Source organism: Egretta garzetta, unplaced genomic scaffold (assembly GCF_000687185.1).
Source record: "Egretta garzetta isolate BGI_Z169 unplaced genomic scaffold, ASM68718v1 scaffold147, whole genome shotgun sequence".
Taxonomy (NCBI): domain Eukaryota; kingdom Metazoa; phylum Chordata; class Aves; order Pelecaniformes; family Ardeidae; genus Egretta; species Egretta garzetta.
The window spans coordinates 149,947-157,878 of record NW_009260173.1 but is presented as its reverse complement, the minus strand read 5'-3'; positions in this window follow the sequence as shown (position 1 = coordinate 157,878).

The following is a 7,932-nucleotide window of genomic DNA, read 5'->3' as shown; positions in this document are numbered from 1 at the left end:
CCCTCTGGGCCCCCTTGAAGCCCTGACCGGCCGCACTCAGCTCTGCCCGCAGCCTTCTCTTCTCCAGGCTGAACACCCCCAACTCTCCCACCCTGGCCTCAGAGCAGAGGGGCTCCAGCCCTTGGAGCATTTTAGTAGCCCTCCTCTGGACCCGCTCCAACACTTCCATGTCCTCCTGGTGCTGAGGGCTCCAGAGCTGGACACAGTACTCCAGGTGAGGTCTCATTTTAAGCAGCGCAAAAACTTCTAAATCTGAAGCTTTAAAAGCATTTTTTTCCTCTTTAAAATGAAGTTGTAAGTGGCAGAGCTTTACTGAAAGCTAATGCTAAAGCAAGAGTTTTGCCAAGAGAATCACGGAGACGAATGCTCTTATTAATTATCATTTAAACATCTACCTCTCCAACAGTCTTTCAAAAATTGCCTGAAGTAGCAGGATCAGGATCTCTGAGCCAGACGGCTAATGAAATAGCATTGGCCAGCCTTTCCCACAGACGATTACCTCCTTCATAGTCTGTAACTTCCAAAATGTCCACATCACTGACAAAGTTCAAGAAAAAAGGTTTAATCCAAAGTTATGAAACTGGTGGAGTACCACTGATTGCTCAGGAATCCAAGTGGCATTTGGGAATTAACAGAAGAAATACGGAAAGGCTCACAGGACAGCCCGAGGCCGTTATCCTAGGCCACATAAAATCAACGCAGTTCTTCACTGTCTTTAGGGCTGAAGAACACTTTGCTTCCTAAAAATCCAGAGCTGAGCTATGCAGCCCAGAAACAGGGACTGAGGGCAGGTGACAGTGCAGTCAAGCGATGGATTTGTCAAGAAGCATAAATTGGGCAGAAAAGGCCAAGAGGAAACCTCAGAACTTCAGTCGTCCTTCACAACAGTTAAGCCCACATCACTACGAGTAGTTCCTGGTGGTTCTTGTCACCCACTGAAGCCACAGGGCCAGGCTGTGTGGGGTGTCCAGCAGGCAGAAGAGAAAGGATTGCAGAGGCTCTGGTACAAGGAAGAAGCCTCCTGCACTTCCAGCTTCCTCAGCACAACAGTGACCTTATCCACGAGCCAGTGGGAATCAGCCAAAAAACCTTCCAACACTCTCTGGTACGGCCTTCATAGGCCAAGTCACTCCCCCCCCGCCAGCTATGTTTTAAGAAAATTCAAGTAATAAAAGCCAGGCCTTGAGTTGGTGCATCCTACAAGTTCCAAGCATACAGACTCATCTTCTGTCTCTAGATTCAAGTCATTGTGCTGTGTTTTCTTCATGGCTTATTCCAGCTCTTCTCACCCCTCATCATCGTCCCTTGGCTGTTGACAACCCTGTGGAAGTGAGCCTGAACTAAAGCAGGAGTCCTGGGACTTTCCATGGCTTAACTTCACCAAGCTTTCCTGCCACCTTCTCTTCTCCAGCCTGTGATGCTGTCCTTTTAAGCCAGGCACATTTGGGATCAGATGAGAGCCCAGCATTAGATCAAGAGCATAATTCAGCCTTGACAAGGAGCTCACTTTTGCTAAGACTGGTTGTAACAGTTCAAGCGAAGCAATTTTGAACTGCAGAAGAACGGGGAAGGGAAGCAGCAAAATAGGAATAAACAGTGGGAGGAACACAGAGGGAAATGGAAGAATGAAAGAGCAATAAGGAGGAAGAGAAATAACAGAGGAAAGTATGAAAAATAAAGGAAAGAAAATATAGGGGGAGGTACACAGATATTTGGGAAGCCCAGTTATATTCAGAAAAAAAAAGAAAAACCCTCACATCAGCTAATGCAACCAAAGAAAAAGCTATGCACTGTCCTGGATGGTGTTTCAGCTAAAGCCTTCAAGTTGTTCATTTTTCTTTTCTTGAAAAGTATACGCATCAGTCCAAGCCATCCCAAGGGCAGTGAAAGCCACAGAATCCCCAGCTATCACCAAGCATCATCTTTTCCCAAAAATACTGTTCTAGTCTATTATTTATTTGACCAAAAAGTTGAGAACATTTAAACCAGAGGCAACCACAGGCTAGAGAAAACGCTCATTAAAAACAGCCTCAAATTATATGTATAATTTGATACTGTGTTTTTAAAGCTATGTGACAGCAATTCAACTCTTCCAATAGAGTCAGGTTATGCTGCCTGGCAAAACACCCTGGACAAAGGCAAATCTCTTCCACAGGGGACATTTTCTGATCTTGTTCTCCTCAGACGCTAACATAATACCATATGTGTTCTTTGGATCCCCCTACACCTTCCTTACACCAGATGACAGCAAGAATTTCCACATCCCATCCACACGCCTGTAAGAAAATAAGGGAACTTCCTCCAAGGAGGGATGGGTTTTACTCTACCCATTGACTGCTTGAAGAGGGCCATCCCCATGGGCTGATTTGAAGGGCTTTGCTTTCAAAAGATGGGTGCAAAAACCACCAGCCATGATGATCTTCCTGGAAATGAGGGCAGAAATTCATACTGCAGTGTCAGAAAGGAGAGGACCACAAGAAATAGCCCAGAACCTCCTAGTTTATTACCAGGAAAGGAGGCTTCAAGGGGGGAGGTGTATCAAGGCACACAGACCTGCAGCTTCTGGATCAAGATAAGAGAGTACACAGCAAGAGAAAAAAAATGTTCATTGGTGTGCCTGAAATTTGAGGGAACCCAACTGCATTGCCCCGCTCCACAGGTTTTATGCCAGTAATGTATATCACATCCATAACTGTATTAAGAGCATAACTGCTGGTTAAAATAACCCAGAGAATTAGGTACTTACATAGTTCGATAAACTTGGACCTTAGCTTCTTGATGGCAACACTTCCATTTTGTGAAATAGGGATATAGACACAGCTCTTGCCTCACAGAAAGGGAAAAAACCCAACCACCCCCCCCCGCATTGCTTATTCTCCTCTGCCTGGAGGGAAGACCTAGGACCCACCAAGGAACACCACGTTCAAACACATTGAGATCAGCTGCTGGGTATAAAAGGGGGTTGAGAGCATTGGCATACAGAGTGTGCTCTCCAAGTCTACACCAAGCTAAAGTTTTGCGGGGAAGTCGTGATTTAGGTACCCATATAGTGCTGAATTGGCCTCATAACCCAGGGTTTAAGGGTTGAATTGAAATAATTGCAAGCTTCTTATATAACAGGGCAATTTTTTTTTTTTAATTCTCCCTTTCCCCCCCAAAAAAAAAGTTTTGGAAGCTTCTGCTTCCAGAGGCTCTGCAGACCCTTCCAACAGCAGGCCAATTAGCTTCTGACCCCCAAAGTCTTAAAAGGATGTCAAGAATCAAAGGATCATCACTGTCTTTGGGTGAATGTATATAGGATGGCAAGCCACATGCAAGCAAAGTGTTTAAGCTTTTCTACCATTGCCCTAACTCCTAACATGTTTTGGAAGACCTGGCAGAGCTTCAGTTATGATGGGCAACTTGACAACAATCTGAAATATGCCATATCCAAAATAAAATCTGTGACACGGGCAGCCTCAGCAGCAAATACAATGTTTGCCCATGTGTTACGAGTTTGAACATGTGGAATAGCATAAAATGAGAATTTGAAATGCTTTGGAGTTGAACTTTATTACCTCACTCAGTGCCTTGTTAACAAGGCAGAATTTTAATCAGCCAACTGCCCCAATTTAGTTGCAGCAGAATTGTCTTCTAGGGGACAGTGGGAACTCCATGTCACTGCCACGTTACATTTCTTCAAGGAGCAGCATTCTGGGAGTGCTTGTCATTCTAAATGGCTTTGTGTCAGAAACAGCGGGTAGTGTAACTTTATGCAGCCCTGATGACAGCCTGGAGATCCACCTTCACCATATTTCTCACAGCAATGGGATTCTCAGAGATCCAAGTTTCCAAGCTGTTCATTTCAGCAAGATCATCATGGCTCTGCTCTCTCTTCTGACCTTTTTGCAAGATGGACGTCATCCTGAAGACAGCTCTTGGGCCAAAATACTTGGACCTTGCCCTAATGGGACAGTTCATCAAAAATCTCTCTACCTAAATGGCACTTTTCAAGCAGCTCTTTTCTCTCTCACCCCTTATTAAGACAACCTGTTTCATTTAATTAAAAAAGCCAGTGCCCTCCTGAGAGAGAAACAAAAGGGAAGCACAGCCAAGCGAACAGGATCCACTCTCTGATATGCAGCTTGTGCATGGTTAATGGATGCTGGGCATTAATATTTCTTACCCTTTTGTCTGTGTTCACTGTAATAGAAACCCCTGTCTAGACTGAGTGGCTACTACAAGTAATCCCAGTAATATCCAGTAAAATCACTCTGAAACGCGATAGCTATAGTTATCAAGGAGCACCAGGATTAACTTGATTGATTGAACAATGGACTTCTGGTTTTTAACATGATCTATATGTGTCCCAAAAAAATCAAAAAATATACATACGGTTGTAAACCCTTCAATGCAGGACAACTTATCGTAGCCTGTAAATGTACTGACCCACCCCAAAAGGAGAGCATCTCCCAAAATGAAAGGATAAATGGCAATGGCCATAAAGAAATACTTCCACTTAACCAGCTTCTGCAAGGACTGGAAGCACTGGCAGCCGGTGAACAACCACCACATACTTGGATGACTCTTTACTTGAAAGTCCTCTGCTGAAAATACATCACCAATGAAGATTTTTGCAGTAAGCCCAACCAAGAAAGCCACCTTCTCTTCCTAGAGCAGCCTCTGCAATATCTCAGGAAATAGCCATTTCACTGAACAAGGACAGCGAGGTCCTGCCAAGAGCTATGAGATTACATGGGATGCATTTGCTGCATTTAAATGAGCAGTAAAACTTCTAGGCCCAGGTGTGGAGCATCATCCACTTCTGTTATGAGCACACAATGCTTTTCTTGCTGACCCCAGCCTGCAAGGGTGCATGCAATACCTCTGCTTTGGGCTGAGATGATCTGTGGGGTGTGTGGCTGATCTTTCTGGAGACTAATTCACATCAGTGAGTAATTAATTAGCGAGAGATACAAGACCTGGGACCAGAACTCCTGCATTCACTTCCAGCTCTGCTCATAGTCCTCTTTACAAATTTAATCAAACCTTTAATTTTTTTGTATGGGCTGATACAAGTCTGGAAATGAAAAAAAATCATAGAATTGTTTAGGTTGGAAAAGCCCTTTAAGATCACCAAGCCCAACCATTCCCCTAACCCTGCCATCCCACCACTAAACCCTGGCCCTCAGCACCTCGTCTGCCCAGCTTTTAAATCCCCCCAGGGATGGGGACTCAACCCCTTCCCTGGACAGCCCCTTCCAGTGCTTGACAAGCCTTTCATTGAAAGAATTTTCCCTGATGTCCAACTTAAACCTGCCCTGGAACAACTTGAGACCATTTCCCCTTGTTCTATTGCCCATTACCAGGGAGAAGGGACCAACCCCTACCTCACTACAACCTCCTTATGCTTCTATCTGGCACACTGGAGCTAACAGTCAATAACCAAAGGCATGGTTAGGTAGAAGATGAACCACTTCTCTAACTAGGAAAGTATCAAGCATTAGAAAAGTTCCTTGATACACAAGTTTCATTTAAGGAACCACCACCTATAGAGCTGAGTTTTAGCTCTAGAGTTCATAATCAACTCCCAATAAATTGAAAGGGAGCTACCTTGACTTTGCATCAGCACCCAGCTATAAGAAAGGTGGCAAAAATAAATATATGGTTACCAAGAGTTTATAGCACAGTGATATTCTCTTTAGGAACAGCTTTGGGAATGACCTAGCAGGGAGGTGGGCTTTTATTGCTCACCTACAGCGTACCGACAGACAACACGATTGCAGAGGAATGGAAAACTACTAACCTTAGCAAATTCTTCTGATGAGCAGGTTACTTCTGCCCCAGTTGTGCAATGACACAAACCAGCCGGTCACTGAATTCTCAAGGTCTGGCTCACACTACAGCAAAGAGGCAAGCTTCCTTCCCAAGCATCTCTGCCTTCCCTTTTATAAGACACCTGTGAATCACATTTCCTTTGGTTCCTGCATTAAAATGGCAGAACAGGTGGTTCAGGTTTGTTTGAAAAAGCAATTAAAAGAACTCTCATTATATTGCCAATTGTTAAGGAGCTCAAACTTACTCACCTGGGACAAGCCTGCTGCAAGACAGCCGCTTGTTCCCTTTGCTTCTGTAAGTAATCCAATTTGAGCAGGGCAGAGTAGGAAAGGGAACACCACAGAAAATCCATTCATGATCTTTTTTTATTTTTTTGGTGGAAACATTTTTATTTCTGAAAGCTGGGGCTGTACCCCCTGCCCAGCTTTCCTCAAATGCTGACCCAACCAGCGTTTAAAGCGAGCGAGAGGTGAATGATTTAAATCACTTCCACTCCACCAGCTGCTATGGAGCTGTGACAATTTCTCAGGTGAAGACATGGTCCACGTCTAGCAAAACACAGTTAAAGAGTTTGCTGTGCTGACCTGACACTGAACCTTTCACTGAGCCATTCTCAGTGCAGGAAAATATTTATTTTATTACAGCCCTGCAGAGCTCATCCCAGCCCAGGCACTCAGATTGAGACCAAATGTGTTGAGCTTGCGTTAGGTGAAGTTACAAGCGATCTGTATTTGGGATTTTATCTGGCTTCTTTGGTAGATGCTAGCGATGCTGAAATGGCACAAAATAAAAGAATGGCAATAATAATAGTGCTCACAGGGCATCTTGCATGTTCTGTTGGGGACTTCGTAAAGGGGATAGCCCTACCCTGTGTCAAATATGGTTTTCAAAGGATTATGTAACACAAGTCTCCCCAAATCCTAAGAAATGCCTTTTACAAGGAAATTCATGAGGCTCTCCTGGCTGGCTGGGCGACGGCAAGCCTTCGAGTCTTGGATCACATGGACTCATAGAATGTTTTGGGTTGGAAGGGACCCCTAGGGGTCACCCAGTCCAACCCCCCTTCAGTGAGCAGGGACACCACTAACTAGATCAGGTTGCTCACAGCCCCGTCCAACCTGGCCTTGAATGCTTCCAGGGATCACATCCGCTCCCTGCACATCCCGGGGCTTGCAGACATCTCGAGGCCTTGCTCATTAATAGCATTAACCATCCCAACAGCACGAGGGAGGTGGAGGAGGGAACCTCTCCCCAGCCCAAAAGGGAAAGGTGGGCAAGCTGGGGAGAGTTCAGAGCGGGCACATGTCGCTAGGCACAACCCCGATCCGATCTCGGGAATCCTGAAATGTGATAGAAGGGACCATCTGACCTGTACTGAGACCTTAGTCTGAGATGTAGGGTAAGACACCAATGCAACACGCTCATACGTTTCTGATTTTCACTGCCTTAATAGCTATTTCAATAGCAGTGAAAGAACTGAAATCTCCCGGGGTTAGACATTGATGAAACCATTAAAGAGTTTTCTCACCAAAATTTCTAAGTAATCCATGTTCTCATGGTAACAGCAAAATCCCTGTTAAAATATAGTTGCAAATATCCTGTTTCTTTTTATTGCCGAGCTGATATATCAGACCTGGGATATGAGATATACGATATTTCCATTACAACCATAATGTCTCCTTGGGACCTATATGGTGTCACTGTGTATTACCAGACTTCAAGAGTGATCCTGAATACAAGGATTTTATTTGCTAAGATATCACTTATACCAGTTCCTGATCCATCTATTGCAATACAAAGAAAATGAAAAGTAATGAAAAATAAAAGCTAATTCCAATATTTGAAAGCCCAAATGTAAATTTCAAACTTAGAAAGGATGGTGGGGAAAAACAGAGGGGGGAAAAAAGTGTAAAATCAATAGTTCTGAAGACAAGCACGAGGGAAATGCCAACTGAATCGCAAGAGGCTTGCTTAGTGTCTCTGGGCTTGTTTCTGCGACTGTGTGAAAGAAACCTTCATAAAGGAGACATTATCTGAAGAAGCCCCCCAGTTCTCACACGATTTTCCAAAAGCGTGACGATATCTCACGCATACAGAAACTGAGATCTGCCCCGG